The sequence below is a fragment of the Camellia sinensis genome, chromosome 11 (assembly GCF_055761805.1).
Source record: "Camellia sinensis isolate YWXY chromosome 11, ASM5576180v1, whole genome shotgun sequence".
In the NCBI taxonomy this organism is placed as follows: Eukaryota; Viridiplantae; Streptophyta; class Magnoliopsida; order Ericales; family Theaceae; genus Camellia; species Camellia sinensis.
The window spans coordinates 145,690,522-145,707,599 of record NC_138971.1 but is presented as its reverse complement, the minus strand read 5'-3'; the positions used below and the strand labels follow the sequence as shown (position 1 = coordinate 145,707,599).

The following is a 17,078-nucleotide window of genomic DNA, read 5'->3' as shown; positions in this document are numbered from 1 at the left end:
GACGGCACGCACGTGATGGCCCGTGTCTCCCAAGAATACGCTAGTTCGTACTATAGCCAAAAAGGCATGCCAACATAAAATATTATTGTCGTATGTGACTTTGATTTGTGCTTCATGTTCGTCTCCGCCGGTTGGGACGGGAGCATGCACGACAGCAGGGTGTTGCACTATGTCAAAACCAAGCCTAAACATCACTCCCCACACCCTGCGCCCGGTAACAACTTCTCTCTTTGCCGACTTGTTTGTGTGGACCACTTTTAACATTTTCTATAGATTATTTCTGAATAAACTGCAAAAAAACAAAAACAAAAAAAAAACGTAGCACCACCATGGAAATATATATATATATATATATATATACATTTGTAATTTGGAAAGTATAATTCGTCTTAACTTTATTAGAAAATTCATGTAATATCATTTATAACCATGCGTAACATGTAATATGAAATTTCATACAAAATGGTTCCCATCTCGAAAAAGCAATGTAGGTGTCGACCCTTTTCTAAAGTCGTAATATTTGATAATGTGTTTTGAACATTATTCGAACAACATTGTAATACTGTACAAATAATTAGATGTTAATGTTAATGTTTGTTTTTGTTTTTGTTTTTTTTTAGCAAGAGTAAAATTTTCAAATATGAAGGGTAAAAGTAGATAACAACCCTGTCGTTATATGAATTCATGAAAAAAATCATCCTCATATAAATAAATTATATTTTTTACCATGTATAGGAAAATACTATGTAGTCGATAGCAGCTATAGCTTGACGACAGGATATCTAGCCCCGTACAAGGGGTATAGATATCACCAAAATGCCCATTGGAACCGAATACCATAAAGCGACTTCAAACGATTCAACAAGGCACATTCGTCCTTGCGTAGTTGTATCGAGCAGACATTTGGTGCTTGGAAGTCGAGATGAGGGGCTTTACGGAAAATGCCAAAGTTTAAATTTTCCGATCAGGTGCCATTTGTATGTGTGAAGCCCCTGAAATATGTATTCACTATAAAGAACCCTAATGTTTGAATTATTTTCTTAAAGCCCCTCGGTTACTTAAATTAATTCGAATATTGTCAGTTAGCATTACTATTTCTATTTTTATCAAAACAGGAATTTCCCTAGCCGGATTAGGTTCCCTAACCTAATTTAATTCTACATAAGTTACATGTATTTAACTCCAAGCCCTCACTCTTTATTTAAATTCAAAACTTACCCCAAAAACTAGTACTTGTACCTTGTACCTTGAAGTACCATCAATTATGTAAGATATATATATACATATATATACCTTGAGGAGTGTGCCCTAGGACCAAAATTAATAAAAAAAAAAAATGGCCCTTCCACCCTTCCCTATGGCTGGCCCTTCTAGGAGAAAGTGAGGAAACCATTTTCAAAATATATCATCATGAAATTCTAGAAAACACAACCTAGTGCCCTAGACCTAGGATGCAAATTCCAAAACTAGTTCCATTTTAACTAAGTGTTGCCTAATCCTTGAGCAAGTCCCCCCCCCCCCAAAAAAAAAAAAAAATCACTTCTATTCCTTTAAACTTCAAACAAATCCTAAACTTTCCATCCATTTCCAACTAATGGGCTTTTAAGACATTTTACATCAAAATTGCCTATATATACCAACCTCCCCTAGCTTGGCAAAGCACAAACACCATACCCACACACACACATTCGGCTAGAGAGAGGGAGAAGAGCAAGAGAGAGAAGTCTAGAGGAGAAGAAGGAGGAAGAAGAGAGCCTTCTTGTGCAAAGTAGCAAGTAAGCCACAAACACAACCTTCTCTTTCATTTTCCTTTTTTCAATACATGTTTCTAAGGGTTCTAAATAATGTTTTCAGATCTGTTATTAATGAGTTCTTATGTTAAAAATACTAAGGGTTGAGTATTGATTCCATCTCTCTTGTATTTTCCCCATTTTGGCACAAAACCATCTTTTTTTATGCCAATCTCTCAACTTTCCAAGAGCACTCTTTCAAGAAAGTTTTCTGAGTTAAATATATGTTAGTTAGCATGTTTTCTTCACAAAAGAAACGAAAATTTTCCCTTGGTGGAACCCTTATCTCATAAAACTTCTTGTTTTGGGCATGGTACCTTGGAATCTGTTTTTGCAGCTCACTTCCAGAAATTCTAGAAAAATGTATAAAATTATACTGGACCTCTATTTCATGTCAAAATCTTCCTTGAGGAGTTATCTTTCAACTAAAATTGGTTTCATCGAAAAAAATTAAGCGGTTTGCAAGAAAATCAAATTTTCGTAATGGTCGACGGATCTAGATAGAATCTGGACAGCGCTGAAATATTTTCTGAATAACTTAGAATCTGGAAAAGCAATCCCGTTTCTGAAAAATGTTCTAGAAACTAGATCAAATTCCCTACAAACCATAGGAAGGCCAAGTCCGGTGAAGGATCTAAAATAGACCTTTCATTTTAATCTTTATGCGATACTAAATTTGGAAATTTTGTTATGTGTGGATGTTTTATACCCTTGAGTTCATGAGATTGCTTATTAGCTTATGATCACATCTTGGCATAATATTATATGTGCTGTGATTATGTTATTTACCTTTCTCATCTTAAGAATGCATGCTTATACGAATATTATTGTCTTATAAGTTGGACTAACCTTGGTTTAAAACATTTAATTCAACGAGAAACCTAATAGGGAGGGTATTAGGTTTTCGAACACTGGAGTAATGAAAAGATGAGAATATGTGATATATGGATTGTTGGGATGCGTTCCCTATCTGAAAGATTAAAGTCTTGCGCAAGTGGTTTTCGGAACCCCTTGAATGGAGCAGTTGTATTCGGACCCTAGATGGTTTGGTGTAAGGAGGGATTTGGGCAAAACCCTATTTTACCGTCTCTTTTGAGGCCTTGCGATTGGCGCTATGTGGTACATAACCGTTGGTAGGCATCCGAGGTTAGGTCTGCAACAAAGCAACAAAAGAAGGGGCATACCGAATAATCCGCGTCCGATTCTTGTGGTTAGGAGGACGAAATCTCTTTGGGAGATTTCTAGTTTACTGACATCTAACTTAACCCTTTATTTATTTATTTGAGTATCATGCTTTACTGCTTGATGTTATAATTGTGATTGTGTATTGGACTGGGAAAAAGGGATGGGGTGTGTATGTGTTTACTGGCATTCAAAACTCACAGCGTATCATGTCAGGTGACGGAGAGGAACTCATAGCTAGAGACAACGAGCCTGAAACTTTCGGAGACTTTTGGCTATCCTAGAAAAATTAGAAGTTTCTTTTTGGATATTTGTAAGACCCATGTGAAGATTTAAGCTTTCCTTTGGGATGTAATGTAATGGAACCATCTTTTGTATTAAGTATATTTGTGGATGTTATGTAATTATATCCTATGTATCAACCTTATCGTTACTTATGAGACCTTGTGTCAATACCTTTTAAGATCTGTCAAAAGGACAGTGCGCTGCCTAAGAAAGCTGGACTTAGAAGGGAGGCTAATTTGACTCCTCCGGCGATCTGGGATCTTACTTGGTTATTGACCATAGGACTTATTAGTGACTCTCCCTTGACTGCAACCAATAGTGTAGAATCGGGGCGTCACAGTACGTGCGTCGATGGCATTACATAACTTCATAGCCCGCCACAGTGACAATGACACAGTCATGCTTGATATCCCAGACGATGACGAGTACATGGCCCCACAAATGCCCAACCACCCCAAATACACCCAGGTTGCAAATATCAATGAGCCAGGGGACTTAGATCCCGAAATGGCCACTGTCAGAGCGAATATTACTGTTGGACAATCTTCACTGTATTTAAAAAGATTAAATTCTGTTGTGTACAAAACAACAACAAGAATAAAAGAAATAGATAAAATGAGAGAAAATGTTTGATTACAAAAATCAAACTCGAAATAAAAATAAATAAATAAAACTACAGATTTTATTTTGTTACAAAAACAAAATTAAAATCTGATTAAATAAACAAATAAAAACAGAATAAAATTAAACAACTTACTTGGTTAATTTATTTGAATAACTTTTCTGATCAAGTCCAGTGTTTAACACTGTGTCCTTAAGACAGATTCGTCCTCTCCACGGTGCTTTCAGAATTTGGACGTCTATCTCCCAGGATGAAAAGATCTTACCACAAACAATAGCAGCACTACAAATTGTTTGCCTTACGAACACACTAAGTGTTTACACTCTTTCTTTTAGAAATAAAATGCAGCAAGATGAAGAATATAATTTGCAGAGGATGGAGTACGAAATTTCTGAGTAAAATCCAAATGGGAGGCTAGTCTATTTATAGATGTTAAGGTGGCTTTTCGTTTTGAATTGAACAGGTATGAAACCTGTTAGATTTAAATTTAAACAGATTTGAATCTGTTTATTCAAATAGATAGAAACGGGAAGGGCCCTGTTTGGATGAACAATAAATCCAAAACTGTTTAATTCTGTTTGAAAACGGGAAGGGCTCTGTTTGGATGAGCACTAAAACAGTTTAATTCTGTTCGAAAACGGGAATGGCCCTGTTTGGATAAACAATAAATCCAAACCAGTTTATTGAATTCTGAATTTTATTTTAATAAAAAATAAAATAAAATTCAAATGTTTTTGGCCCAAAAAGATTAGAAGCACACACCAGCGCCCAAGCCTAGCCCGCCCGACCGGACAGACGGCGGCGGCGGCGCGCGCGTGTGTGGTGATTTTTAGGTCCAATGGGTCTAGCCCATTTTGCCCATAACCTCTCCCTCTAAAACACTTGGGTACCCCTTGGGGCACACCCCAAGTATCTCACCCTAAGCCTTATAAACCCTTTCAAAACTTCCCACCAAATCAATGTGGGACAAGCCAATTTACAACCTTAAGGAATTTCCACCAAAACTCCATTTCCATGGAGCACACTTTGGCTTCAATTTTCCATTCACTCGGTAATGGTTTTGAGCAACCAAATATACCACGTGAATCACAACGCGGCATAGAACGCGTTACCACTTTGACCCGAGTAAATCAACACTCGGGGCCCACCTAAAAAATAGACCGAACTTAGGAAAAAATTCTGGTTTTATCCAGAATTTTATAACCATTTCCAACAATCCCCCACATGAATAGAATTTGATGACAACGGAAATGCAACAATATGCAGACTTAACGAAAGAGTATAAGTCGAAAATATCTTGCATCAGGATAGGTAGTTTTCGGCCTTGAACCTTCCCTAGTGATAACCTATCGGACTTACTGGCTAACCAATGGACGCGATGCCTTGAATTGTTCAGCCGTTTGTGTAAGCCAAGACAATAGATTTCACACAAAATATCTTCTAACACATCGTGGTTCTCACTGTTGTGTTCATTTTGGCCTTGAACGCACCTGGTTTTCATAAGTGTTTCTAGAGAATTTAGCCTCTTCATTCTCATAGAACCGGCCCCAGTTCAACACTCATATAGGTGATTCTTATTGTGAGTATCTCCTTATACTCATCTTGATTTTATGTCTTAATCAAGATAAAAGTAATCATTAAAAGCAAAGCTTATCCTTATACCCCTGCAGACAACATATGTTGTAGATATCACTCTCACCATAGGAATGGGTAGGAATTTTAATCCCTTGGTGATTTCTGGCGAGTCATACATAACTTAGTTGTCCCTTTGAACTTAGTTCTTGGGATCTCCAGTCATATAAGTAGGGTTACCATTATGACGACTCTTATGTAATAGGCTTTAATCCCATCCCCTTCGATGAACTATACACTAGCTCTTTTGTCAAACTTTTTGTTAACGGATCCGCAATATTCTCTTTAGATTTTATATAATCTATTGAGATTATTCCGTTTGACAACAATTGCCTTACGGTATTATGTCGACGACGAATATGTCGTGACTTACCATTATACATATGATTCTGTGCCCTGCCTATTGCAGATTGACTATCACAATGAATGCAAATAGCTAGCACAGGTTTTGGCCACATTGGAATGTCTTCTAAGAAGTGACGAAGCCATTCTGCTTCTTCACCTACTTTGTCTAAAGCAATGAACTCGGATTCCATTGTGGATCGTGCGATGCAAGTTTGTTTCGTGGACTTTCAAGAAACAGCAGCGCCTCCTAGAGTAAAGACATATCCACTAGTGGATTTTGAATCTTTAGTATCCGATATCCAATTTGCATCACAATAACCTTCGAGTACTGCTGGATATCGAGTAAAGTTCAAACCATGATCACGAGTAAATCTTAGATATCTAAGAACTCGAATGATCGCTTTCCAATGGTCTTCTCCAGGGTTACTAGTGTACCTACTCAATTTACTGATAGCATAAGCTATATCAGGACGAGTACAATTCATTAGGTACATTAGGCTTCCAATGATTTGGGAGTATTTTAACTGAGACACTGCATCACCTTTATTTTTTGATAAATAAAGACTGATGTCTACAGGTGTTCTAGCTAAATTCAAATCATCCTTGATAAATTTATCAAGAATTTTCTCAATATAATGAGATTGAGATAATGCATATCCGTCAGATATTTTAGTAATTTTCATTCCTAATATAACATCTGCGACCCCCATATCTTTCATATCAAATCTTTTGTTAAGCATCTGCTTAGTTGATTTGATCATGTTTTGACTACTTCCAATGATAAGCATGTCATCCACATAAAGACAAACTATGACATATCCTTGGTCAGTGTTTTTAACATAGACGCATTTGTCACATTCGTTTATCTTAAACCCATTAGTAAGCATTGCATGATCAAATTTTTCATGCCATTGCTTAGGTGCTTGTTTTAATCCATAAAGGGATTTTACAAGTCGACAAACTTCCTTTTCTTGCCCTGATACTACAAATCCTTCGGGTTGTTCCATATAGATCTCTTCATTTAGATCACCGTTTAAGAAAGCTGTCTTAACATCCATTTGATGTATTTCTAAATTAAACAACGCTGCTATAGCAATAAGCATACGAATGGATGTTATTCTTGTCACAGGGGAATATGTGTCAAAATAATCCAGACCTTCCTTTTGTCTGTAACCTTTAACAACAAGTCTTGCTTTATACTTGTCAATTGAACCATCTGCTTTCATTTTTCTCTTGAATATCCATTTATATCCAAGAGGTTTAGAACCTGGTGGAAGATCCACCAATTCCCAAGTATGATTTTGCATAATGGATTCAATTTCATTATTAACAGCCTCTTTCCACAAAGGTGCTTCAGGACCTGTCATTGCTGCCTTAAAGCTTTGAGGTTCATTTTCTAACAAGTATGTCAGAAAATCTGGACCAAAGGATTTTGATGTTCTTGCTCTCTTACTTCGTCTAGGTTCATCATTAGTTAAATCCTGTTGGTCGAGACTATTATTAGTCTCTTTTGTTTGATTGTCATTAGTTTCTTGACTTTGTGTACAATCATAAGTTCTTTTCTGTGAACTTAATTCCTGTCATTTCTTGTAAAGAAAGACATGTTCAAAAAACACAGCATTCCTTGACTCTATAATAGTGTTCACATTTATATCAGGTATATCTGATTTATAAGTCAGAAACCGATATGCACTACTATTCTGAGCATAACCAATAAACACACAATCTACTGCTTTTGGTCCAATCTTAGTCTTTTTAGAAACAGGTACTACAACTTTTGCCAAACACTCCCACACTTTTAAGTATTTGTAAGAAGGTGGTCGACCTTTCCACAATTCATAAGGAATGCTTTTGGTTTTCTTGTGGGGTATTCTATTAAGAACAAAATTAGCAGACAATATTGCTTCCCCCCACAAGTTCTGTAGTAAGCCTGAACTTAGTAACATGGCATTCATCATTTCTTTTAGGGTTCTATTCTTCCTTTCAGCAATTCCATTTTGCTGTGGAGAATAAGGGGCTGTAGTTTGGTGAATAATGTCATGTTGTGCACAAAATTCATTTAATGGTGCATCATATTCACTACCCCTATCATTTCTAATATAAATCAATGAATTTTAAAACAAATTCAAGAAAAAACCAAAATAATTATGACTACTCAAGTCAGAATTAATGTTTTGACAAAATCATATCCTCATAAAAATTTTTGCCTAAGAATCAAACAATTCAAAAACTCATTTGATTGTATACATTCTTGCAACTCAATAACAAATAAATGTCACTGTCATAAAAATATTTGTGACAGAAGAAAATTAAATTATCTCAACTAATGCAAGAGATACACCCCCATATTAATAAAATGGTTCATGGTTTAACAAATTCTACTACGCAAGTAAAATAATTATTAATGACATCTCATGTCACATAATTCAATAATCAACATAAAAATTTCTTAAATTACTTCCCAATTAAACGGACCGATATAATTACATACATTTTCATGTTTAAATTTCTCTGGTGTTCAAACACCCATTCAAAATTGATTAGAAATATTCAAATTAACCTGCTTATGTCCTAAGTCGACATAACAATTTATCATTCCAAATCACTTGAAATTTAATGTTAAGAAATAACTTGAGTTGATATCATACATGCATATCAAACGCATCAACTAAAAATAATGAATTAACAAAATAAATTAATCATGCACGATCCCATCACTTGCATCATGAAATAAAAGGATTCTCAACTCATAAATAAAATCCAACGCATTTAAACTTTAAACTTCAAAATGACAAAACATACCTCCATTTAATCAGTTTGATTTGTACATAAATAAACAAATTAAATATGCATCAAAATGCTCTTGTGAATATATATATATATATATATATATTTTCCGACTCAAGTGCAGAAACAATTCAAGATTATGAATCCACATTGTAATAAACTAAAATTAGTTTGTAAAACTAATATTTTATTCTAGAAACAAATTCTTCCATGTATACTCACGATGAACTATGATAAAGTCAAAATAATTAATACCTTTTCACAAAGGATTCAAAAATAAATGGTCTACCAAACGAAATCATAAGTTACTTACAAAAATAACAGATTGTGACCGAGTCACAGAGTTACATGATAGATTAACAAAATTAATTTTCTAGTTACTAAAACTAAAAAATAAATTACAATACAAAATAATTTTATTTTCCTTGTTACTAAAACTAGTAAAATAAAATACCGAAATAATATTTGATTACAAAAATCAGAAAACCAAACCATAAATTAATTTTCTAGTTACTTAAACCAGAAAATAAATTATAACACAAAATCATTTTATTTTTCTTGTTACTAAAATTAGAAAATAAAATACCACAAAACTTATCTGATTACAAAAATCAGAACAAACACAAAATAATTTTCTAGTTACCAAAATTAAAAAATAAATTAAAACACAAAATAATTTTCTAGTTACTAAAACCAGAAAATAAATTATAACAACAAATTAATTTTATTTTCCTTGTTACTAAAACTAGAAAAATAAAATATCACAAGAATTTTCTGTAATACCAAATAATATTCTGAATTGTTAATGACACCAGTATCGTACTACTAGTTGTTGTCAAAGAAAAGAGACAGTATATTACTACTATCTGTCAAATAGCATAAATCACTATTTGTTTTTCTAACCAGAATATTAATTTGAAAACATAGAAAATTAAATACAATGAAGATACCCAAAAAGGATTTTGTCTTAAGATTGTTGGACAATCTTCACTGTATTTAAAAAGATTAAATTCTGTTGTGTACAAAACAACAACAAGAATAAAAGAAATAGATAAAATGAGAGAAAATGTTTGATTACAAAAATCAAACTCGAAATAAAAATAAATAAATAAAACTACAGATTTTATTTTGTTACAAAAACAAAATTAAAATCTGATTAAATAAACAAATAAAAACAGAATAAAATTAAACAACTTACTTGGTTAATTTATTTGAATAACTTTTCTGATCAAGTCCAGTGTTTAACACTGTGTCCTTAAGACAGATTCGTCCTCTCCACGGTGCTTTCAGAATTTGGACGTCTATCTCCCAGGATGAAATGATCTAACCACAAACAATAGCAGCACTACAAATTGTTTGCCTTACGAACACACTAAGTGTTTACACTCTTTCTTTTGGAAATAAAATGCAGCAAGATGAAGAATATAATTTGCAGAGGATGGAGTACGAAATTTCTGAGTAAAATCCAAATGGCACTACAAACTGTTTAATTCTGTTTGAAAACGGGAAGGGCTCTGTTTGGATGAGCACTAAAACAGTTTAATTCTGTTCGAAAACGGGAATGGCCCTGTTTGGATAAACAATAAATCCAAACCAGTTTATTGAATTCTGAATTTTATTTTAATAAAAAATAAAATAAAATTCAAATGTTTTTGGCCCAAAAAGATTAGAAGCACACACCAGTGCCCAAGCCCAGCCCGCCCGACCGGACGGACGGCGGTGCGCGCGTGTGGTGATTTTTGGGTCCAATGGGTCTAGCCCATTTTGCCCATAACCTCTCCCTCTAAAACACTTGGGTACCCCTTGGGGCACACCCCAAGTATCTCACCCTAAGCCTTATAAACCCTTTCAAAACTTCCCACCAATCAATGTGGGACAAGCCAATTTACAACCTTAAGGAATTTCCACCAAAACTCCATTTCCATGGAGCACACTTTGGCTTCAATTTCCCATTCACTCGGTAATGGTTTTGAGCAACCAAATATACCACGTGAATCACAACGCGGCATAGAACGCGTTACCACTTTGACCCGAGTAAATCAACACTCGGGGCCCACCTAAAAAATAGACCGAACTTAGGAAAAAATTCTGATTTTATCCAGAATTTTATAACCATTTCCAACAATTACATACGCACTGCGACAACAAGCGCACGTGTAAGGCCGAAGCAATTGTTGGTGTGGCATGTGTTATCTTCGCTATATCTCGTATTAACTTTAGGTATGTTGTACCCAAAAAATTTGTATTATGTCATCATCGCTTCCACGGTTATAAGTTGTTGTACAAAATTATCAACAACCACAAATAATTTTATTCAAATCAACAACTTTCAAAAAAGCAGTCGTGTATGAGATGTTGAAAACATTATGGTCAATAATTATTTGGATTATTTTTATTTATTTATTTATTTGCCAAAGACTATTGGTTTCCATATTGCTGACCAATAATTGTACAAATTAGCTGCCACCATTATGATGTTTTTCAAATGGAAAAAGAAAAAAGAAAAAAATAAAATAAAAAACAAAAAAGAAAAAAGAAAAAAGAAAAATTAATTATCTGACTGAGGGAGAGCTGCAACTGAAGCACCACATGGTTTTGTTCAAATCAATATACCTACAAAAGAGAAAATTACAAACTAGTACAAACATCTGGCACCACTTCCATTCTAGTACAAAACAACAAAAAAACCAAAAAATAAAAACAAACAAAAATAAATAAATAAATAAAATTAACAACAGTTTGAAGGCCACAGAGGTCCACCAAACCCGTACTCACATACAGAAGATTCCATATCAATATGCATATGGGGACAAATGTAATTTTGTTATTTTATCCAATATTTTAGTACATATTTTTTCTTAAAAAGTTAAAAAATTATCTCAAATAATCATTTTTTTTTCTTCACATTTTTACTCAAAAATTCAAAAAATACACTTATATAATTCATTCCAAATAACCCCTCTAAGTTCCTAGGCTTGTTTTTTTACCAGCAAAGATCATGTTTACATTGTTCACGTTACCTAGTTTGAAGCTTTGCATTGTCAGAAAAAAGTCACATTTTTTTTTTCTAATTTTTATATTTTTGGTAATTTTTTTTCAAAATTATATATAATTTTTTTTACCCGTCTTGTATAGATGAACGGAAAAAATAAAATAAAATTGAAACATTCCAAAAATAAAATTGAAAAACGTCAAAATAAGCCAAAAACTCCAATATTTTTGGCATTTTTTTTTTTGTCTTTTTAGACTATTTTTTATTTTTTAAAAAAAAATTCTGGTTCATCTCATCATGCTGAATCTAGAAGTGTAAATTTTTTTGAATTCTTTTTAAAAATTCACTTAAGATGAAAAAAAAAAAAAAAAAAACCACCAAATACTCAAACTCCAAACATCTTTATACAAGTAATGTTAGAGATCCTTAAAAAATATTATCAAATGCATTATAAAGATTTTTCATCCTTTAATTACTATGTGGTGTTCTATTATAATTGTAATTCAAGAATAAAAAATTTTCATAAAGCATTTCATGATCCCTCCGTTCTTTCCAATTCAATAAATGCTTTTCTTTTTTCACCAACAATGATCATGTTTACAATGTTTACGTTATTATATGAGATACTAATAGTCACCCGTGTGATCCACATAATTTTAGAAAGTCAATAATCATTAAAAAAAAAAATTACTATTTAATTGTATTTCTTAATATTTTTGTTTAGTTTGGAAATCATAAGTTTGGAAATCATGAAGGTTGAGGTTGATTGTGGTGTTTTTTGCGGTGTATGTGATAGAATTCATTAAAATGGTTGATGATGTGGGTTTGCACCCATGGAGAGGGTCATCTTTTCATTTTATATTTTATTTTTATGAATAGATCATTGGAAAAATTATCAATAAATTCTATTTTGCTTTGAAGATTATTTCAAGTTTTATAAAGCTTTATTTGGAATAATTGAGTCCTATTTTTATAAAATGTTTCCATGTCTGTTTCGGAAGAAAATTCGGATAGTATATCACCCCATTTGTACATCGTAAGAAGAGTTACTATTTTTATAGTGAAATATATCCCTCAAAAATTATGCATAATCAGAATTATGCTTTTTATAATAAAATATATAATTTTTGTGGTGAGCAAAACAAATTTTTTTTTTTTTTTGTTATAATGAGAAAAAAAATTAACTCTTTATATATGTAGCCTTTTTCCTTTAGTTTATACCTTTTTTTCATGGGAGTAATTGCATTCCAGTAGATGTTAGAAATATATATATATATATATTTATAAAAAAAATATAATTATAATTATTAATATTTAAATAAATTTTCACTCATTTGTAATTTGAATTTCAAAAATTCATTGACGTGATATTTTCCCTTTTTCATTAGAGCATAGCTGCATTGCAATTAAATAATTTTAAAAAAGGTTAGAAAAAAAGCCAACACCTAGTCAAATTCCAATATCAATGTCTCACCTGCTTCTCCATCCATTCTCATTCAATTATTGCTTTCCTATTTTTATAATAATAATGTCTCACCTGCTTCTCCATCCTTTCTCATTCAATTATTGCTTCTCCATCCTTTCTCATTCAATTATTGCTTTCCTATTTTTCATTATCAATATTATGAATTTAATTATTTAAAAATTATTTTAAATTATTATCTTATAATTTAAATTTATTTAACATATAAACTTTATATCACATAAATTTATTTTTTATCACACAATCACTCATCCAAAAATTTAAAAATTCAAAAATTTTGGGGTATGCTATGTAAGCGCACTTTTTATTTTTTTGGGTCACATCCCTTTTCTATTTTTCTGTATATCTTTTCATAAAAATTTAAAAAATACAATTATTTAAATCATCCCAAACACCTAGACTTCTTTTTTCACCAACAAAGATCATGTTTACATTGTTCACGTTACCTAGTGTGGAAACTTTGCATTGTTCAAAACAAGTCACATTTTTTTTAATTTTTATATTTTTAGTAATTTTTTTCAAAATTATATAAAATGAAAAAAAAAACGGTTTTTTTTGCCCGTCTTGTATAGATGAATCTAAAAAACAAAATAAAATTGAAACATTCCAAAAAAAAATTGAAAAAAAAAAAGTCAAAATAAGGCAAAAACTCCACTATTTTTGGCTTTTTTTTTTTTTGGTCTTTTCTAAACTTTTTTTTAATTTTTTTTTTTTAATTTTCTGGTTCATCTTATCAAGCTGAATTTAGAAGTCCAAAGTTTTTGAATTTTTTTTTAAAAGAATTCACTTAAGATGGGAAAAAAAAAAATCCCACCAAATACTCAAACTCCAAACATCTGTGCACAAGTAATGTTAGGGATCTTAAAAAAAAATATCATCATATGCATCATAAATATTTTTTATCTTTTAATTAGTATGTGGTATTCTATTATCTTTTAATTAGTATGTGGTATTCTATTATATTTATAATCTAAGAATAGATAATTTTTGTAAAGCATTTCGTGATATTTTTTTCATAATCCCTCCACTCTTTCCAATTCAATAATTGCCTTTCTCTTTTCACCAACAACGATCATGTTTACATTGTTTACATTACTATATGAGATACTAGTGGTCACCCATGTGAAACATGGGATTTTAAAAAGTCAATAATCACTAAAAAAAATTATTATTTGATTGTATTTCTTAATATTTTTATTTAGTTTGTGTAAATAAATCTTACTTCACATCATTAAAAATATTTAATATTTCACATTATTAAAATTTTTTAAAATACTGTCATACATTAATTAAATCATCACATAAATAATAACTAATTTATCTAAGAATTATTTCAGACAGCCAAAAGTAGAGTAACAAAGGCATATTATAATTAATCAAAATGACTAATATTAATTAAAAGTAACACTAATTTTGTTTAGGTTTAAGTGGTGATTACCCTTTAGGAAATAGTTTGGCAAGAAATCCTAGATAACATTTTATTTTCAATTTTACTCCTTGACTCTTTTTATTTGTTTGACTTCTACACCCAAAAAAATTAAACATAAATAGTCAATAAGTAAGAGAGTTATAAATTGATAATAGTAGCGCTTTAAAAAATAATAATAAATAAATAAATAAAATAAAATAAAATCTCAATTAAATGATAGATTATTAACAAAAAGAAAGAAATAAAGAAAAATACAGATTGTAACAAAAAAATTTAAAAATAAAATAATAATATTCATTTATATAAACTCACTTTCTTACAAATGCAAAAACTCATGCAAGTACATATTTTAAATGTAAAGCAAATATTTAAGATTTTTAGGCACCGAAAAGAGATCATAAATGGCTCAATATTGATTGTTTTTCCCACCAATCTTCTGTTTATAGTTCCTTTTGCAGGAACTTGTTTGTATATTGAAAAGATTATGGTTTAGACAAAAGACATATATAGAATTCTATTATATTTAAAATTTATATGGATAATTAATTGAAGATTTTAAAAGATAAAATATTAAGTTCAACTGAAAGACAAACTTTTAAAAAGTTAAGCTGAAATATATCAGAATTCTATAACAAACTAACAAAAGATAAATATAGACCGTCAAAAAAATTATCATTTTTTTGAGATATTTATATCCCAATCTTAGTATTTTTTATTTAAATATTTTGTTATCTTTTATTTGAATTTTCATTTTACAGTTCAAATCTACATAGTTTTATTTTTAGTTTTATATTTTTTTTCATCTCTATTTTTTTGTTATTCATATATATAGTAATCTTTTTATTTTAAAAATTATCTAACTCGTAATCTTTTTTATTTGAATATTAATCTTTTATTTGAATTTTTATCAATTCAAAATATGGGATTGTATTAAATTTAAAGTTTATATGGATCATTAATTGATAATTTTAAAAGGTAAAATAATAAGTTCAACTTGAAGATAATATTTAAAAAGATTAAGCTGAAATATATGAGAATTCTATAATAAACTCACAGAAGGTAAATATAGATCGTTAAAAAATTTATTTTCTTTTTGGGATTTATATCTCAATCGAATGTTTTTTATTGAAATTTTTTTTTATCTTTTATTTGAATTTTTATTTTTCAGTTCAAATCTAAATAGTTATATTTTTTTATATATATTTTTAGCTCTATTTTTTGTTGTTCATAGATAAATAATTATCTTTTTATTTTAAAAATTATTTGACTTGTAATATTTTTTTATATAAATATTTTTTAATTGTTCATATATAAATAGTTAAATTTTTATTTTTTCAATTAATTGACTCGTAATATTTTTTATTTAGTTATTTTTTAATCTTTTGTTTGACTCTTTATATCGTGATTGAAATTCGAATAGTTATCTTTTTATTTTATTTTTATATATTTTTATTTGTACCTCTTTATTGTTCATATCTAAATATTTGTTGTTCAAATCTAAATAGTTATCATTTTATTTAATTATATACATATATATATATATTATTCTTTTGGCTCTTGAGATTTAGATAATTGACAAATGATTAAAAATTAAGAAAAATATGAGGGGAAGACTTGAGGGGTAGGATAGAGAATCTGTAAGAGTTTAGTATTAAGAATTTGAAAATTTCTCATATTCCATTACTTATATATAAAACATAAATATAGATGGATAAGTTGCAAAACACATTCAGGGGCTATTTGGAAGTAGGGGTGTAAAAATGGCCCGCGGCCTATGGGCTGCCCAAAGCTTGTCCGAAGCTCGAGATGGACCCAACCCGCTTGGGCCCAGGCCCGAGCCCAGCCCAAGCCCAAGCCCCTGGGCTAGGGCTAGGGCTTAGACCATCATTTTGAAACCCGTATGGGCCCCGTCCCGTTTGGCCCTGCCCATCGGCCCGCTTAAGGCCCACTTAGGGCCCGACCCGCTTGGCCCGCCCGTGGCCCAGTGTATTTTTTAATAGAAAATAATAAAATTTTGGTAAAAAAAACTTTAAAAAACAAAAAAAATGGTTAGGCCCGCTCAAGGCTTAAATACCACTGGGCTTGTACCTAGGCCTGGACTTAATTTTTTGACCCGTAGGCCGATCCAGCCTGAGCCCGGGTGGGCCAGGTCGGTCCGGGTCAGATTTACACCCCCATTTGGAAGCGAGTTTGATGGCTTTTTTTTTACTAATAAAGATAAAATGGATTAAAATAACAAATAATATAAAATGTCATATTCAAATTATAATCTTTTTTTTTTTTTGCAACCATCAAATCAATTACAAAAAAAAAGCCAACCAACTTTTTAAATATAATTTTTGAAAAATGCTTGGGAGCACTAATTAGTGCTCCCACTAATTAGATGGCAGTGGGTCCTGCCATTAATGATGTGATGTTTTGGTCTTAGAGTTGTATTTTTTTTTTTTTTTACTTTTTTAATGCATTAGTGCTATTAGTGGTGATATTTTTAGTGGGATGAATCATTGTTGATAATTTTTTAATCAAACTAA

At 31.1% G+C, this 17,078-nt stretch overlaps 1 long non-coding RNA gene across 1 annotated transcript; it reads left to right on the top strand.

The window, feature by feature from the left end:
• Nucleotides 1–1,660: 1,660 nt before the first annotated feature.
• On the top strand, nt 1,661–3,379 carry LOC145803281 (uncharacterized). Its single transcript, XR_014345395.1, has 2 exons — nt 1,661–1,775; nt 3,189–3,379. It is a non-coding gene; the product is annotated as an uncharacterized LOC145803281 (long non-coding RNA).
• Nucleotides 3,380–17,078: the final 13,699 nt, after the last annotated feature.